Here is an 18,562-nt window from a genome sequence, read left to right as displayed (position 1 = left end):
ATCTAGTGGATGATTTTTATTTATCATGGATAAGTGCTAGCGCTAGTTAGCATAGCCACATAGCTACATGTTCGTAGCTGTGTACCAAGACACACATCGACATACTGACAAATAAAACAACAAGAAACACTAAATCTGTGACCAATGGTTCAGAAAGGTCCTGCTGCAGGCGCCTCTCCGTCAGGATCAGATTCTGGATCAGATTCAGAGGGTTGACGTAACGCGGGTCTGTGAGCAGCCGTGTATATTCAGCCAACATGTAAACATTAGATCAACGTGCTGGAGAGCCGAGGGCACATCCACTTCCTGAGGGGGCGTGGTCAGAGAGCTCATTCTCATTTAAAGGCACAGACACAGAAAACAGAGTGTTCTGAGCAGGGCTGAAAAAGAGGGGTTTACAGGCGGACCAAAATCTGATTTCAAAGTGTTTTTTTGAGCATAAACTTTAAAGACATGTTTTGGGGACCTCTTAGACCAATATATTTTGATGAAAAAGAGCGTAATATGTCACCTTTAAAGGTCTTATATATAATAAACATCACTTACTTTACTTACTTCCTTCACTATAAGATCTGAAAACCCCAGTGCTTGCCTACAGTAGGATAAGCTAAATTCGCAGGCTGTTGTGCAGGTCAGAAAAGGTCGGTATCGTGTTGGAGCTAACACCACCCAAATAATATCCAGAGCAAGCTACACACAGATACTAATCCGTGTGACAGTCTTTAGTTAAAACTCTATTTTCCCCCAAACTTTGAGTGAAGTTAGTGTTTTGGACCTTCTGTTCAGCCTTTCTCGAGGCGTTCTGTAATTCTGTCACAAACTCCCCCAAAACACAGAAAAGCTTTATCCAGGCAAGCGGCTTAACACGACTCAGAGTCCACACTGATTGCTGAACTGTTTTGTGGGTTTTTCTATTAAACAAAGATTGCTTCCTAACATGGATTACTCGGCTGTTTCAAAGTTGGATGCATATCTTTTCTTGTCTTCTTCGGTTTGTGAGTTTGTTCCTTCACTGTTAATCCATGAAAGGCCCCTCTGTAACAAAGCAGTATTATTATTCTTTTCTTACTTTGTTACAGAAGCCAGGCTACATGAAAGATATTTTAATCATCTGATGAGTCTGACAGTTGCAATCACACTTAACAGTCACATGACACTGGTTATCAGCTGTAGGCAGTGAGAGTGTTATGTGTTGTTTACAGAATGGGGCCAGTCATTGGCATGGGAATGCCTACTGACAGCAAGCAGTCATATTCTACTAACTCAGAGAATCCGTGATACATGGAAGTAGGGCTGGTCGATAATTTGATAATTATGGTGATATGATTTTTTTCTCAAACTAAATACAACAAATGTTTGATAAAAATTAGATATAAATAAACCTGTAATTACTCCCCCCCAACCACTGGAAAGGGGGGCACTAATGAGCTTTAAAGGTGACATATTACACTCTTTTGCATCAAAATATATTGGTCTAAGAGGTACCCAAAACATGTCTTTAAAGTTTATGCTCATAAAAACACTTTGAAATCAGATTTTGGTCTGCCTGTAAACCCCTCTTTTTCAGCCCTGCTCAGAACAGGCTGTTTTCTGTGTCTGTGCCTTTAAATGAGAATGAGCTCTCTGACCACAACCATGTGGCTATGCTAACTAGCGCTAGCACTTTTCCATGAAAAATAAACATCATCCACTAGATCTTCAAATCTGCAGACGTGGGGAGTAAAACTGACCTTTGTGTTTATTAAGACAGCCTACAACTAGCATGCCTCCCTCCTAAGCTCCTTGTTAGCACACATGTGTGCAGGGAATGAAAAACGGAGGAGGGGTTGAGTTGTATTTTATACAGTCTATGGGCTGAACAAGCTCCGAGCTCTGACTTCCTGTTACAGAACGGATGGCGTTGAGACGTATGAAAAACACTTAAAACTGAAACGGGTCGTTTCAGCACACATTTACAGAAAGGTGGAGAAATCAGAACAGGGGCAGAATGGATTCTCTTCATTTTCGGGGGGTTTGTAGACAGGGACACATATTTCAGGTAGAGAACCATTAAAAAGTCAATTTTGCAAAATATGTCACCTTGAAACACTTGTTGCCACCCAACATTAGACAGAAGAAGAAGACTGCATTGAACAGCCAATCATGTTGCAGGGTGAGAGGTAGGCGGGGCTTAAGGATGTTCGGCGCTGAATGTAAACACAGCTGAAACGAGCGACAGCGACTCTGAAGAAAACTCAATACCTAGCAGCTCAAAGCAGAGTCATTAGATTAACACTGTGTCAACTCTGCGTTAACTATTAACTTAATACATTTCATTAAATATACTTACAGGATGAGGGTAAAGGAAGAGCACAGAGACAAGTTCTGCTGTGCATTTCAGACACGTTTAATGTCCAACACAACCGTAGGACAACTGAACACTGAATAACGGCGATGCATTCACTGCACTGTGGGAAATAACATCATTCTGCCCGTAACCTTTAGTAATCTTAAAGGGGAGAACACAATTCAAAGCAGTACTCTATAAACTGATACACAGAATACAATTTGATTTATCTTTGTTATAAATTTAAAAAATCTAATTATGCAAATGATCTCAACCTGAGAAAAATAAGAATGTACAAACTAAAACTTCACAAAAATCTCATCTTACATTAAAGACCTGCTTCCTGATGGATTCAAGAAGCTTATCAGAAAACTAAATCTAGATACAAGCTAACAAATGGTCTGGTTTCTTCAACTTTCACTCAGGAGCAAAAATCTGCCTTTACATTTAAATGAAATAACGATTTGGTATTTATCGTGATATCGACTGATATGAAATATTTTATCATGATAACATCATTTTCAATATCGCCCAGCCCTACATGGAAGCTTAAGATTGTTTGTGCACCTTTAACTTAAAGCTTATATCAGTACTCCATCGTTAGGACGTGAGTAAATGTGACTGTAATTCTATCTGTGAGTTATATTGACTTAATGTGTTGCTCAGAAGTGTTCTGATGGCATGTATTCAAGTCTTTGCCTCATTCTTTTGGCTGACACTCCGAGGCAAATGGAAACTTGTACTTTAAAAGATTAACAGCGATTAGAGAGCTGACTTTGATATCTTATAGGTACAAAATGTACAATTTGTAATAGTGCTTTAATCAGTCTCAGCTGTAAGATGATCTCAGTACAGCATGATGTACATCTTCTATGAGAAATCATCAGGGGAAGTCAAAGGGACACATTCTGAACACTCTGGCTGTCCTCCCCTGTCGCAATGTGCAGACTGAGATCATGAGATTTGATTCAGTGATGTGGAGGTGGGGCTTTTTAAGGGTTTGATATTTTAGTGATGGACCTGTTAGTTAACGTATTCCTGCAGTCTGCCTTCAGAGAGCAAAGGTAGCAGCAGATAAGTCTGCATGTCTTTGGAGTAGCATAGTACCGGTGTGAAGCCGAGGTGCCTGCGAAGTTTAGCCAACACAACTTGAAGTCCGGTCACATTTTCTGTTTTCTCTTCTTGGATAAAAAATGGATCTCCTCTTCGTGGAGCCGTTGGATATTTAAGAGCTTTCTCTCCGTCCTTCAGGTCAAAGATGCTCATGGCCGCCTTTCAATCAAATTATTGAGCAGTGGCCCGACTCTGTGAATCAATCACATTCTGACTCGATGGCAAGATCACACTATCCATCTTTAAGTGTGTATGTGTGTGTTTTATCTACACACGCCACTTAGTACTCAGGGTGTCTGTCAGCAGAGGTAGCATAGTCAATATTTTGGAGTTGGGGAGGGGGGAGGTTCCCCTCTTTAGGTGATACCTCAAACACACCTGACACAGAAACACAAACACAATGAGGAGTTAAAGAGTTCAACTTAAACTCTGACAAAGAATATTTTTAATTGGTTGACAAATGGCTGTTTTGTTGTTATAAGCCACAAAAAACAAATCTTTGAAGCTTAAATCCATGCCTGCATTTCACACCTACTAAACTGTTCTGCAAACTATGAGACAGATGGGACTGAATCTTCATGTCGGAGGTACATTAATGCATGACAAATAGAACAGAATGCCTGACAGAGCGACACACAGTTATCAGAGTATGTGAAGAGCCACTCGATAAGCTTTAGAGCTCGTCTGATAAAGGTTTTTATAAAAGGACAGTGTGTTCTCGGACAGACTCCAGCCCTCTGTGACCTTGGAGAGGATAAGTGGGTTAAGACAATTAAGGATGTGTGAGGACAGTTTTACTTGTTGAAGAGAGAGACAGAGACGGAGCTGTGCACTCACTTTGTTGGATGTAAATTCATCTATGGAGCGTTAATCAAAAAATACAGCTACAGGGGAGAGCAGATTGCAACGTGTCTCTTTAACTTTGGGCACCGACCAGCTGAGACAGTAAATACGAGCTTTATCCAGTTTACTGAAATCATCTTTAGGAATTCTGAGAATTAGAATTGAAGCTGTTTCCTCAGAGTGCCATTTAGAAAATAGTGAAAGTGCCCAGAGCAGCCCTTCTCCTGCTCGTCACATCTCTGCTCAAAATTCATATGGCATGGCAGCTTCAGGCCTCCGTGTTGAGGACCTGCAGCAGGGACTTGACCACAGAGCCATTGTGATGCAAATTTAGAGAGAGAAAATAAACGTGGCACGAGAGACTCAGAAAAAGACGAGCCTCAAGGAAGCATCACCTTCTCTTTCCATTACTGGCCTGAATCGATTCTGGCTAAAAATAAAAGCAGCAGGACTCCGCTCTGATGGCGCTGCATTCATAGATGACTGCACAGGCCGAGTGTCACATCAGAGGCGACTTGTATTATCCAACCTGTGTGTATTTATGTGGAAATCAAGCTGCTGCCTGCCAAACTGTGAGTCTCTACTCTTTGTCTGAGCGTCTCACTTTACTGCCAACTGAAACACAGACGCCAAATACAACCACTCCTACGAAATCAGGATCAAATCACATCTCAAACGCCAAAAACACAGAGCAAAAATAACCATGTATGGGATTCATTATTAAAGTAATATTCAAGCTACTGCAAATCTGTTCAGCTGATTTAAAGAACTATATATCTTTGGTTAATAATAATGTGCCACTGCAGCTTTCTTTTACTCTTTAATCAGCACTTTGAGCGTAAAGTCAAGGGTTAACAGCTGACCTCTGTAACACTGTAATATTACTGCTCATTGAGCCATCCAATGCCGTATAATGACCCACACTGAAGCACAAAATCTGTTAATTAAAGGCTTCGGGGCTGAAATGTGAATGAAATATTCATGATTTGAACTCAGAGGTGACTTCATCCCTGAGACCTTTTTAACGGGCCATTTTAAAAAAAAACGGCTCCTAGAAAATAAGTCAAAGATGGACATGTTCAATTTAAATCTTTGCTCAGCTGATGGCAGCTGAATTGGCTTCTATATATACAGTATGCTATATCAGAAACTGGAGCTCTGTCGGCATGAGAGTCTCAGGAACAACTGTGCCTCAGCATCAAAATTCAGACTAGTAGAATATTTGGACAGTTTCCAAAATAGCGTTATTAGAAATATCTCATACTTGTGTTGTAGATGAAAAATATGAAAACAAGTGTATTTCAAAAAACATCAAAAATAAAAGAGCACTTTGTCAACCATAAAACCGTAATAAATTGCTTCCTTTTCCTCTTTTAACGACTGCGAGGTGACAAATAATGGATGCAGCCAGTGTTTGGACTGAACAGATGTCGGCTGCACAGCAGCTGGCCGCGGACAAACTGATGTTGTGTGAAGAGTGTTGCTGTGTTTGAGTCTCGGCTTATTCTCAGCCTCTAATCTGAGCTGCCAACTCTCACACTTTCAGGGTTTGTCTCACGCTCTCACGCTCTGAAGTGTTTTAGAGTGGAGTGTCCGTCTGTGTCAGTGGATCGGTTTTGCAGCATCTTCTATCATCTTGGATCATTAAGTGTATAAACACCCTGTAGCGTTTTTGAAGCCTACTGATGGCGGTCGATAAACTGGAAATGCTAACTCAACCTAGCTAGCAAGACACAAAGAAGTGGAGTTGAGGAGGGACTTTAGATTACAATGCGCCCGCCTGTATGCAACGTTAAAACGACGTGGACCACAATCCCTGTGATTGGTCCGCTGGGCAGCTTGCTATTTCCTGCATTTGCAACATTTGTGGAATCACCATTTATCGGCTGTACATCGGCTTTCCATCTCCTCTTTATAACAACTGCTGTATGATCAACAGCAACATTAATCAGCTCCAATTTAACACAATATGCTCAGAGTTGCTGGACAAGTGCAGAAAATGTAGCAGGACTAGAAACAGACAATCAGACTAGCAAAGGAATCACACTGCCTGCAAGCGTTTAGGCTGAGTATTGCAGAGTAACGCGGACGCTCCAATGCACGAGTATGTAGTGCTCATGATCCCAGTCGGCCAACGCAGAAGTATAAACCAGGTTTCACTTGTCTGTGAGCTCGTCTGTGTGTACTGTCAAACTAACAACTTGAGCAGCTAGAGTGGAGATGACATTTAGAGGTAATGTTCATGACCTGAATGTTATCCACACAAATACAAGATCACGTGTTCAGGGATATAAATAATAAGCTAACTTGTCAACTAGCTTTCCTCTTCTATTTCTCTACACTGACCGTTTCCTGCAACAGCCTCCCCGAATGCCATCGGTCAGTTCCGCTGCTCCTTGGACTATAAAGAGAAACCAGAACTCTCCAAATACCAAGACCTGAGGGGGCGTGGTCAGAGAGAAAACAGACTGTTCTGAGCAGGGCTGAAGAAGAGGGTTCTTCAGGCATGCCAAAATCTGATTTCAAAGTGTTTTTTTGAGCATAAACTTTAAAGACATGTTTTGGGGACCTCTTAGACCAATATATTTTGATGAAAAAAGCGTGATATGTCACCTTTAAATAAAGATAATAAAAACGTAAACACAACTTAAGGAAAAGTCAGTAACTGGCAGCACTGTAATCTTTAATTCAACAAAGTTACATGAGAACATGTATAAATGTGAAAACAGTCCAAATGACCCCCATGGTCATTCTAGTGTTAAGCTGCTAACTGCTCGACTACCCCGTCTGCCCTGTGAGCTGCATATCTAAATCATCATTTAAAAGAAAATCTGTGAAGTAGGGAGATATTTTCCTGTGGGTTCACCATTTCTAGAGAACTTTCATATCACACAACCCTGCTGGTTGTTTATTTATTTGTTTCTTTGGGACATCTTGTGAACGATCCTCTACATCTCTGCTGTGAGATGAACACACTCACTAACTCATGTTTCCCTGCTCGGCCAACTGCTTTTCACAGAATTTCACAAGTGTCTTTTCTAAAAACACAAAAACATGTTCATGCCTTCATGTTGTGTTGACCAACATTTTATTCTGCAGCGTCTGACTCCAGCTTCACTTCTCTATGTCAGGACAATTATCGCAAACAAGAGCCCAGTCAGCAATGAGGACGACACACAGCCTCAGACAACCTCTGTGCGGCTCTGTCCATTGTCAGCCACCGGCTCAGATTTGGAGGGAGATCTGTTGGACTGAAAACAGCTGCTGGAAGCTTTTCTTCCAGACAAAGAGGCTCAGGCTTTTAGAGTTTCTGATGACAGCATATGGCTAAAGGAGTGATATAGAAACAGAAAAAATCAACTCCAACATGTTTGGGCTCTTCAGAAAGACGTCAGTGTCCAGAATTTTCTCAGAGGCCTTACACCTTTGTTTCTTTCCTTCCATCTACAGACATGCATCAGATATCACATTGAATTTATCAGCTTTCTGACTCTAGAAGTAAATCAAAGTTTCATAATAGTCAGATAAGATATAGATTTTTTTTGTGCAACCATTTCATATTTGCAGATATCACAAAGTCTACCTTAATGCTATTGAAAACAGAGCATTTCAGGGACCAATACCTGATATATGCATTAAATACTGTCTGATATTTCTATATCAACTCTACAAAAACAGCCAGACACAAGCTGATACGTTTTACTGAAGTCTTCCAGACACAGAAAAAGAATAAATCCTGTTTAGTGTCAAAGGAAAGGGAAAATAGACCTTCCTACTTCATTATTTAGAGCCACAGTTTTAAGGTTTCGTGCAGAATAGACAGTTTGAAGGTGCCAGGCCAGGTTTTCTTTCATTCTGGTATTTTTTTTTTTGTCATAAACTCAGTCGTTTCCCCTGAATAGTCTCTGAAATGCCAAATATTTCAGCTTCTTTATTCCAGCGAGCAGAAAAAACAGTGTCAGGCTCCTGATGTATCATCACAGTCCTACCACTGACTCCACGTGATTAGATTTTACGCCGGTTTTTGCTCCACAGATCTCATCTGGGTCTCTGGCTGCAGCTGGAAATCTGAACGAGGCCCAGATATTTCTCATGGGTCGAGAAATCCCGCCAACAGTCTGCGAGTCAAATATATTTTCAGCAGCAGTGGACAGTTTGCTTATTCGTCATTCGTCAACAAGAGTCCAGAGTGGCACCAAGAGATTTGAGCAAAGTTCTTCAGTCATGTGGCGGAAAGTGTCCTACATGTGAGGAGATCATAACAGGGACTGAGGTAAGATACCTTACACAAGCTTGTTTCTGCAATACATGAAACTCCATCTGCTGAGGCAGGCGGAGGGAGGGAGGCTGTTGAAGGAGCAGAAATAGACGACAGCAACACCTTCAGAGAGGATTTCTCATTGTACATGGCAGATGGTAAATCTGTTTTTGAATTCAAGTTAATCATGTCATGTTTCCAGGAGTAATGAGTGTTCATATGTTAGCCCAGTATTTATGAGTAAAGATGAAGTGACCTCTTGTACAGTGAGTATCAGACTGTAGGCCATGAATCTGCTGAGTCCTCTGACAGGCGATACCGACTCAAATCCCTCACTTACCAAAGCACAGAGCAAAAACTGAGCAGCTGTTCCTGAACGCCCTCCGTACTGCTTGGGTTTTGTTCACATTTGTTAGATGTAAAGCATTTTATCAACTCTTAAAAAAGCTGTTTGAAAATGACAGTTCGGTGGCTCACTTCGCTTTTTGGCTCGTACAAACGCCGAAGGCACTGGCAGCAGAGAGGCCTTGAGATAATCTTGGGGATATACCAACACCAGCATCCTGGTCAAATCCAACATCCCAATAATTACTGCTACCAACACCCAACACCGACTGAGACCGACCAGCCATGTCATCCATATGCCGGACTCTCCCCTTCCAAGACATGTCCCAGCTGCTCACAGGATCACACGCCCCAGGACGCCAAGAGAAAAGCTACATCGAAATGATCTTCAAGAAGTGCCACATCGACCTGGGAGACAAATGCAACCAGCAAAGTGTCTCAAGAGAATTTGCTGTGTTGTATGACCTTCACCCCACTTTGAAAGACAAACTGAGAAAGGAGAGATCCTCCTCCAAAAGGAGCCCAAACAAAACCTACCACCACGTCTCACCTCTAACCACACTGATTCAAAATGTGTTGCTAGAATCAGCCTCTTTGCACACCTCAAGACCCACACGGTCCAAGAAGGAAGACGTTCATACTCGACCCTTGTGATGTAAACAGCGGTAATCACCAGCACAACATGCAATGCTCTGTTGTAGTGCAAAGAGGGTCCACAACTGCTTGAATCCTGTTCTTTTGCTCATCTATGAAGTTCAGATTTAGAACTAATGCATAGATGAATCCACGTGACAGACCGTGTGCAGGATTTAGCATCTCTTTCACTCTCAGATCCACTCAGTATTGATCCCACACACATGCCTATAAGACTCTCTGGTGTGCAAGAGCTGTGAAGTAATTGTTATCCATCCAACCATGTGGTCAAACGCTATCAACTGAGGTTACACCGAGCAGCTTCAGATGTAAGTTCCCTGATGACGACTCCTGAGACAACAGCCATTGAACAGATATATTTAGGAACAGTCTAGACTCGGCTGCATTGCAGTGCAGATTTTGTTTCCCAGGTAAAGCTGTCATAAATCTGCTGGGAGGATCTCTCACACAGTGGATGTGAACAGCCCGCGATGACAATTTAAAGCCTTTCAGAAGCCTTAATCCTTCTCTGTGGTGTTTTTTTATTAGTGCAAGCTGCAAAAAAGGTCGCCTCTGTGGCCTTATTGGGAAGTGTGGAGATGAAACTGTTGGCCTGAAAAGCCCTTCTTTGTGACTCTCCTGCTGTCGAGTGATGACTGTTAAGTATCCCTCTACAGTAACTGGAGGATAATTGTTTGTAATGGCAGGCGACGGTGCTTTGAATAACCCGCACACAGCTGAAGGAAACAACAAAGCACTCTAAGACCAGACCACCATGATTCTGCAAAATCTTTAAAGAACTGGAGGACAATTAAAAAATACAAAGAGAACATTTTTTGTTTCTTTTCTGAGACAATTTAATTTTCCACATTAGCGACAGATGACTCTGTCTCTTTACTTTTTTGATTTGACTGTTCTTCTCATGGCTGAGTTTCAATGAGAGAAGAAATGCATGGACAGAGAGCTGTTGACCCATATTTACTGTAACGTTTTCCCTCCCCTCCCTTCTCTCCATTTTCTCATTGACCTCCCTCTTTTACCCCGGATCTATTTTTAGAAGCTGCCGCTTTCACTCCGGCCTAATGTAAGAATAGATGCTCCTTGCAAGAAATATTCTGCAGGCAATAACAAGGAGGGACCAGGATGGCTGTCCAAGGCTCCTGAAGCTTCTCCTCACAGTACAACACGTTGTTTTTTCCAGATCTGATTTAAGAGGCATTCTGGTCCTTCTCCTGTAAGTGGAGATTTGATTGGACAATACATCTGTTGGTTTATCTTTGAAAGATGCTAACATTGCCTCCAATACTGAAGATGATGATGCTCTCTTTTTCAACAAGTCTGCTTTTAGCATTTTTCTAAGGCTTCTTTGTGGCACCAATGTTTTCTTGCAACACTGCACACTGTCTACACATCTTCATGCTGCTCATACTGACCTTGATGATCAAGGTGGCACATGACCATCATTTAAATGTCTTTGACTCTCTGGCTGAGCTTTAGCAATGTGACTTTACCTCACTGCACATCAGACACAGCGAACCTGTGAGGACTGTGATGTCAACAGCAGACAATGCAGGATAACAGGCATTCAAGACACAGGACCAGAGCCTCTCCTTAAATAACCTATGGATACCTCTTTTTAAAGCAAGATCTCCAATACAAACATGAAGAGTAACACACATCAACAAGGGGATGCAACACAACTAAGATTAATAACACATGGCTGCAAAAATGAGCAAAATGACTAAACAATGACAAAGGGACTAAAATAATCTCAAGAGGATGAAACAAGCAGCAACAGAGTATCACACGACTAAAAGGAACACAAAGAAGCACTAAGCAGCTACCAAGATAAACAATGAAGCACCACACAAACACAGGGACACCCAGACAACGACAAAGAGAAGCAACACAAAACTAAAGATATGTCAAATGAACACTAAAAAGACGGATGACTGAATATGAATTGAAAATAAATGCAAAAAGCAACTACCAGGAGGGAAAAACGTCCAGAAGGAGACAAACAAACACATCATATCTGAAAAGATTTGCAGAATAACCACAAAAAGACATAAAGAGACCTAAAATGATTATCAAGAGACAGAAAATAAACTTCAAGGAACACAGCACAAACACAAAGACAGAAAACAACCAAGAGAGGCAGCACAACACGAAAGATAAGATATGTGAATTAAACATAAGAAGACAAAGGAATACAAAATTATATTAAGATAAGCAACAACAGAGAGACAGAAGTTACTAAAAAAAAACAATTCCAGCCATTAAAAAAAGAAAACAACTGCAAGGAGGAGAGACATATATCTGTGCAGAGACAAACACACATATATACAACATACCTGAAAATAATGACACTTAAATACACTCTATAAAGATATGTGACAATAACACAGAGACAGGAAACTATAACTTATAGTTCCCTGTCCCTCCAGGAAGTTGCGATTTCGCGATCGCAACTATCAACGCAAATTCAACCAATCAGCGCGATTTTTGCGCGGCCTTGCAATTTTATACAATCACCGCAAATTTGACCAATTACATTAATCTCAGCCCCTGTACGTCATCGGTTTCGTCATCAATTTGACTTCCTTGTAACATAAACGTAAGTCCTCACTTGATCGTCACTTTTCAACAGTAAAACACGCACAGAGAACGGGTGAAAAAAGAGGGGACAGCAGGCAGGACAAGTTACAATGACAACGTTGTTATTTATAGATACTAGAGTTATTATCTGAGGGGCTCAGTGTTAGCTTGGTCTCTACCTGCAGCAGGTGTGCTTTATGAACCAGCTCTCCTCACCTCCATGTATCTGTCTCATCTTCATTAATGATTTTTACCCCCTGGTGTGCGTTAGTGACAAAGACACAACCGGGGGATGTCTGTTTAATATTTGACGTTATTGCCGCTATTACCGTAAAATGCTCTTGTCTACAGCTTGATTTAATCCAGTTTGATGAAACATCAGACAAATTTAGTAAGTTCTGATCAACTCCTAGTCATCAAAGATGCAGATGCATTTCAGAGTGCTGTGAACTGACTGACCGTGCCTCTGTCGCTGCGAGGTGCATTTAGGGACCGTCGTAAATGTGCAATACAGTCCTTACATGGCATTTTTCTGTGAATCAAGAGAATCAAAATACAGTCAGTGGCCACATCAAGAATGTTTTCTGAAAACAACTGTAATCTAGTGTATTTACTTGCCCCTGAGATGTTATTGGGGGAAAAAAGCAAAAAAAAAAAATTGCAACTTTCACCGCAATTTTTTCAAAAAGCTGTCGCAAATTCAGGCTTTTTGGGGCCGCAACAATCACAAAAAAATCCCATGAAATCCTGGAGGGACTGTATAAGAAATAGTGAAAATTAACACACAAAAAAAACGACAAAGTTACAGAAACACAAACTCTAGCAAACAAATCAGGGATGGGCAATGATTTTTGAATATTCTCATTTTAAAAGGACAATTTTTCATTGATTTTACTTTTACCTGGTTGTAATACGGTATTCTCGCCAGACAGTGGCTATAGAGTGTCTTAAAGCTGTTTGCTAACCACATTAAATAACAGAAGAATGATGCTAACTGCATCAAATAGCAGAAGAAGAAGAAAACATTCATGACAGTCGTGGCGATTTTTTCCGTTTCTGAATCTCACACTACTACACACGTATTTCCAGATACTGAGCATGGCTGTAAAATGTAAACACACACGCCACGCTGCGTCACAGAAACACCAACATAAAGATCTAGACAGATGCTGACAGTGCCCACTACTAGCAGAACCTCGTCCTGCTGCTGGTTAACGCGACTGCCACACAAACAGGCTGTTAATGGAACAGGTGAATAGTGTTTTGGCTTGAAATTCCCCTCCCTAAAACAAACACAAACCAAAAAAAGCAATGCAAAAAATCACAAAGATCCATACGGTCAAAACATTTAGCTAATGATAGGAAATGCCTGCAAATGATGCAAAAGACCATGATGGTGTCTGGTCTTTTAATGCATCTGTGCCAAGAGGCTGATTGTGATAATCTGCATGGTTTCTGTTTGAGACACTCCTGTCTTTATGTAGCTAGTGCCCTCTGTTTTCTGTTCTGTCTCACAAAACTGAAAATGCAGAAATACATTTTTGTGCACAATAAGAAAGACAGAAGCACCTGCACTGTCAGGAACAATCAGGTAACCGGCTGAATCACATCATGAGGTTTCAGAGTTGGCAGAATTCAAACAAGCATTTGCATGACAAATCCATGAATGATGATTTAGCTGCAATGTTATGATTTGATGCAACAGTTTTGCAGCTTGCATTTTATCTCTAAAAGCACTACACTTTATTCCTCCGTCTCCCCTGTGAGAAGTTAAAAGAAAACCTGGAGCACCTCTTGCAGATTCAGTCAACCTCTCTCTCTCTCACAGCTCTCCTCGCAGCGTCTGACTGGAGCACACGTTTTCAAAAATGAGAGTATCAAGAGGAGTGAGATAACGTGCCCAGCACATAGCAAACGTAATATGCTTTGATCTACTTCTGACACCGCAAATAATGAAGGGAGAGGGAGAGGAGGGGAGAGACAGAGAGACAGTGGAGATAAGATGAGAGGAGAAAGCATAAACACAAAGGGGAACACACCCACTCGTGAAACCAGAAGACACCAGGACATCATTTAGACATTTCACACCACAATCTCCTTCTGACAGAAATCCTTTTCCTCTCCCTTATCATCTCTCACCAACCACAACCTCCATCCCTTCTTTACATCCCTCTTCATCCTCCAGGCGCTCCGCTCAATGACAATTAAAGGTCAGATTGCTCTCCCTTTATTTATTTAAATCCCTCAGCAGTCTTCATTTGTTTTCATAAAGGAGCTGATGAGGCTTTGATGGAACGTTTAACAGACAGAAGGGGGTGATCTGGTCCTCTGGTACAGTGTGTGTATGTGTGTGTGTGTCTGCATGTGGAGACAGGACACACCAGCTGCATGCTTCCCTTATTGGGAAATTATGATACACATGCACACACAGATGAGTGACCATGCCTCCCCTGAACAGGCAGCTGAGCAGTTTGAAGTGGGCCTCTTGGGTCTTAGTGTCTGAGCGGAAAAGGCTTCTGTAGCAATTGAAAGCTTTGTGTGCATGCATGTGTGTGTGCATGCAGGCATGTTACATCTTGTGCATCTGTCTTTGTGGAGACTAGTCAGAGACCTCGAGAATATTGACACTTTTCAGAAGTGAAGATGTTTTAAATTTGGTCCTTGCTTCATCAGATTCTTTTAAAGATTTAAGACGTCATGATCGTTTTAAAGTCAAATCAAAGTCTATTTTTCTACACACTCATTTTCTTTCAGAGAAGTTAACCTGTAAAGAGACTGAACCTATCATGCATCATTTTTACATTTTCAAAACAGGATGTGTTTAATGGATGCAGTTTTTCAGAATCAGGCCTCTTGATGGGTGATTTGAAGCCTTGTGGCCAATCAGCAATCTCCAGTTTTAAAAATGAAGCCAACGTGAAATTACAAACAGCTGCAGTTCCTTAAGTGTCCACTTCAGTGTGGCTCTAGAAGCCCAGGAATTCACATTTGGTCCAGTGTTAAAGCAGAAATAAATCTTTACTGCCAGCACAAAAATGATTTAGGTCTATGTAACGTGTTTCTTTATTTGAACACAACTCTTTCCTTGTTTCTGATGTTATAATTTAACATAGAGTATGGTCTAGACCTGCTATATTTGTAAAAGCGTCTTGAGATAACATTTCTTATAATTTGGCTCTATACAAACAAAGATAGTTTGATTGTTTCTAAGTTAAAAGAGTTAGGTTGAGTGAGTCAGCATTTCAAATATGGCGCCCACCATTGTTGGGCTCCATAACACCTCTTCAGAAACCATTGGGTGATGTCACGGAGACTAATTGGATTTGAATGTACTATAGGAAAGCCCCCTTGAGATACAGCTTCTCACTTTCAAGGAGGTACCAACACACAGACCATGTCCGTGTTTTATACGGTCAAGCTTATTAATCTCAAGCAGCAACTTTGGGTCATGGGAATTGAAGCCAATGCGGAAGTGTTAAAAACTACAGTTTCTTGGGTGTCCACTTAAAATATTATGAGTTTTCCATTATGAGAGGCACAGCTGACTTGATTGACAGGCGGGAACACTTAAGCTGTTGGCTAGGAGGCTCAAAGCCTGCCTCTTTGGGTCACACTAGATTGACAGAAGTTAGGTTCAGTATTTCCAATATGGCTCCCGCCAACGATTGGCTGCAAAACAGCGCTCAGGAACAGATGGGTGACGTCATACGGATACCACGTCCATTAGTTATACAGTCTATGATTGATCCTGATCCACAGAGTGATAATAAGAGGTGAACTTATTTTGAAAGTGCCTTAAACCTTAATTATTTTCATGACCAGCAGTTGCAACCATTGTCTCAGTTGTTACTGTCAGGTCTTCATTGATTTAACATGATGCCTTTTTCTAAATGGTGGTCCCATTTAGAGTATACAGGAGGATAAAGGGTATGTTTTAGGGTTTGGTAATCAGACAACCATATTAATGTGACAATGTCAATAAACCCTATCATCCAGATGAGCTTCCTTTTGGCTCAAGTGAAGATTGACAACCAACAATTTCTTCAAATGGAAGTCTACTAAGCACATGAATGCAACAACCAGTCATGCAATTTTAGGCTCTAAGGCTTGGAAGCTTGTTCAAACATCAAATTCACATGACAAAACATGCACATAGATTTACCTTTTTATTTTATTTTGACGTGAACAACCGAACATGTAGTTTAATGACGCTATAAAGTGAATTCAGAAGGTTCCACATCATCAGCAGATGTCACAGTTGTTTACAAAATGATCTCAATAGCACTTAAACCGGCCCTGTATTGGTTAAATGATTGTAACTGGTAGAGAGGAAATCTTTCTTAACAGGAGCAGGACCCATCACATCTGACAGACTGAATAAAACTTGTGCTCAGGGATCCGTCTGGTTTGGAGGTTATGCGTTAGCTGTCATTATGGCACGTCAAGATAAATCTTGAGGGTGTCAGTAATAAATGAAAGAGAATAAGTAAGCTCTATTGACTCAGACCTCGCTTAACGGATCGTTTTATGAGCAGAGACGTGCTGAGGAAGTTCAGTTTAATGTGGGAAACACTTTTAATATATTTCATTGTCCTATCATGTTCCACTTCCTGTTTGTGGTGTTTGTTCTGTCTGTTACTTATGCATTAGCTGGTTTTATGAAACAGTATTAGCACTTGGTATATGTTTTTTATTGATGCTATACTCCCCTGTGAGTTGTGCAGGAAGTTTTAATAATATTCCTTCATCTGATTTCTATTTGTTTCTATGAAGGCAAGACTAAAATTAATGACTGAATCACACACTGTTTAAACCACAGGGTTAATGCATCATGCCAGAGACAGTCCTCACAGGTATAGTAAAGAATCACTGACATTGCAGAACTGACCTACATGTGCAAACTCACACCTGACTTTACCCAGCCCGATTCTGACTCATCCTGCACGAGTCATGCTCCCAAGCTTCCTCTCCATATTTCTGTGTGTGTGTGTGTGTGTGTGTGTGTGTGTGTGTGTGTGTGTGTGTGTGTGTGTGTGTGTGTGTGTGTGAAACTCGCTGTGCACTGCCTGCGTCTTCAGTTTATTACGTCGCTGTGTGACGCACAGCAGAGAGAGACAAGAGAGAGGAGAGGTGAGGAGAAGTGAGGACGGAAAGAGAGCACGGTGAAAGAAGGGGAGAGGAGGACAGGAAGAAAGAAGGGGTGAGAGAGGAGAGGAGAGGGGAAGGAGGGAGGAGGGGAGGGGAGAAGGAGACAGGAGAGGAGGGAGAAAGAGGGAATTTTCCCTGTCACCCAGCAGGCAATGACCTTAGTTTTGTGTCAAGGCGGAGGTCTCTCTCTCTTTCTCTCTCTGTGTGTCTCACACACACATGCTTTCTCTCTCTCCCACACACACACACACACACACACACACACACACACACACACACAGCCTGGTGTCATCCATGTGGAGACGTGAGCGTCAAGCTGCATCTTATTCCGCTCACATCCTTGCTGCCTGTCTGTCCTGCCTCACCCCAACGCGTCTCTGCTCCAACACACACACACGCACACAACCTTTCAAACACACACACATGCACACACACTTAGATGTAATCCCTGTAGTAAACTAAAGAAGCACTGTATCCCCAGAAATGGGGCTCAAAGCACAAAGAATCCCAATTAGCAGCTCTGCAACTCCCCACAGGCTTCTTCTAAAAGTGTCTCTGGAATATTATCTCTTCTTCTGACCTTTTTCTAAACACCTCCGCCCTGCAAAACCAAGCACGCGCATTCCGCCGTCTCTCATTCTGTCTCTCAGTCAGTCCCTCCACATGGCAGACATAAAGCCCTGTGTGCTTACTGATCGTCCGGGATCCTATGCAGCCCATGTTGTCTTACAGAGGCTCGTGCAGCTCGGGGAAAATAAAATCCATCCGTCCAGCGGGCATCTCTCCACGCGTCCACTCTCTGTGCGCTTTACCCTCTTCTTCCTCTGCTGCCTCCTTTTCTCTGTCTCCTCTTTCCTCACTGTTCTCCTCTCCTCCGTGTGTGAGGCAGAGAGAGGGTGTGTGTGCGTGTCATCCGCTTCGCTTCCTCTCTCTCTCTCTCTCTCTCTCCGTCGTCACACACTCCTGTTTCCCTCAGTCATTGTCGACGTCGCTCCATCTCTCTCTCTCTCTCTCTCTCTCTCTCTCTCTCTCTCTCTCTCTCTCTCTCTCTCTCTCTGACCCGCACGCGCTTTGCAGGCAGAAACACGCACGTTCTGAGACATACGTGCAAAAACTACAGACAAGCTGTCAAAGATAGACAGACTTATATGATCACACACTCAGGGTGGAGTTTAGTTTTAAAGGAGAAGTTTGCAGAGTAATGTTTCATTAATGGATCATATGCATTCAAAAAAACTGAAGGTTATAGGAAGAAACATTCCTCCTGATTGTATGTCCTCCTGCAGCCACAAGTTGTA

The 18,562-nt window shown here is 41.8% G+C and overlaps 1 protein-coding gene across 2 annotated transcripts in view; it reads right to left on the bottom strand.

Annotated features, from left to right (window-relative positions):
• Positions 1-18,162, bottom strand: part of LOC117828536 — a 74,310-nt gene extending 56,148 nt beyond the window's left edge. Inside the window, exon 1 of one of the 2 annotated variants that reach the window (XM_034705746.1) lies at positions 17,957-18,162. The gene's annotated coding sequence lies outside the window, so the exon portion shown is untranslated. The remainder of the gene's footprint in view (positions 1-17,956) is intronic. The other variant, XM_034705744.1, reaches the window with a different exon arrangement.
• Positions 18,163-18,562: the final 400 nt, after the last annotated feature.

Source organism: Notolabrus celidotus, chromosome 16, assembly GCF_009762535.1.
Source record: "Notolabrus celidotus isolate fNotCel1 chromosome 16, fNotCel1.pri, whole genome shotgun sequence".
Lineage (NCBI taxonomy): Eukaryota > Metazoa > Chordata > Actinopteri > Labriformes > Labridae > Notolabrus > Notolabrus celidotus.
This window is presented reverse-complemented; position numbering and strand designations above follow the sequence as displayed.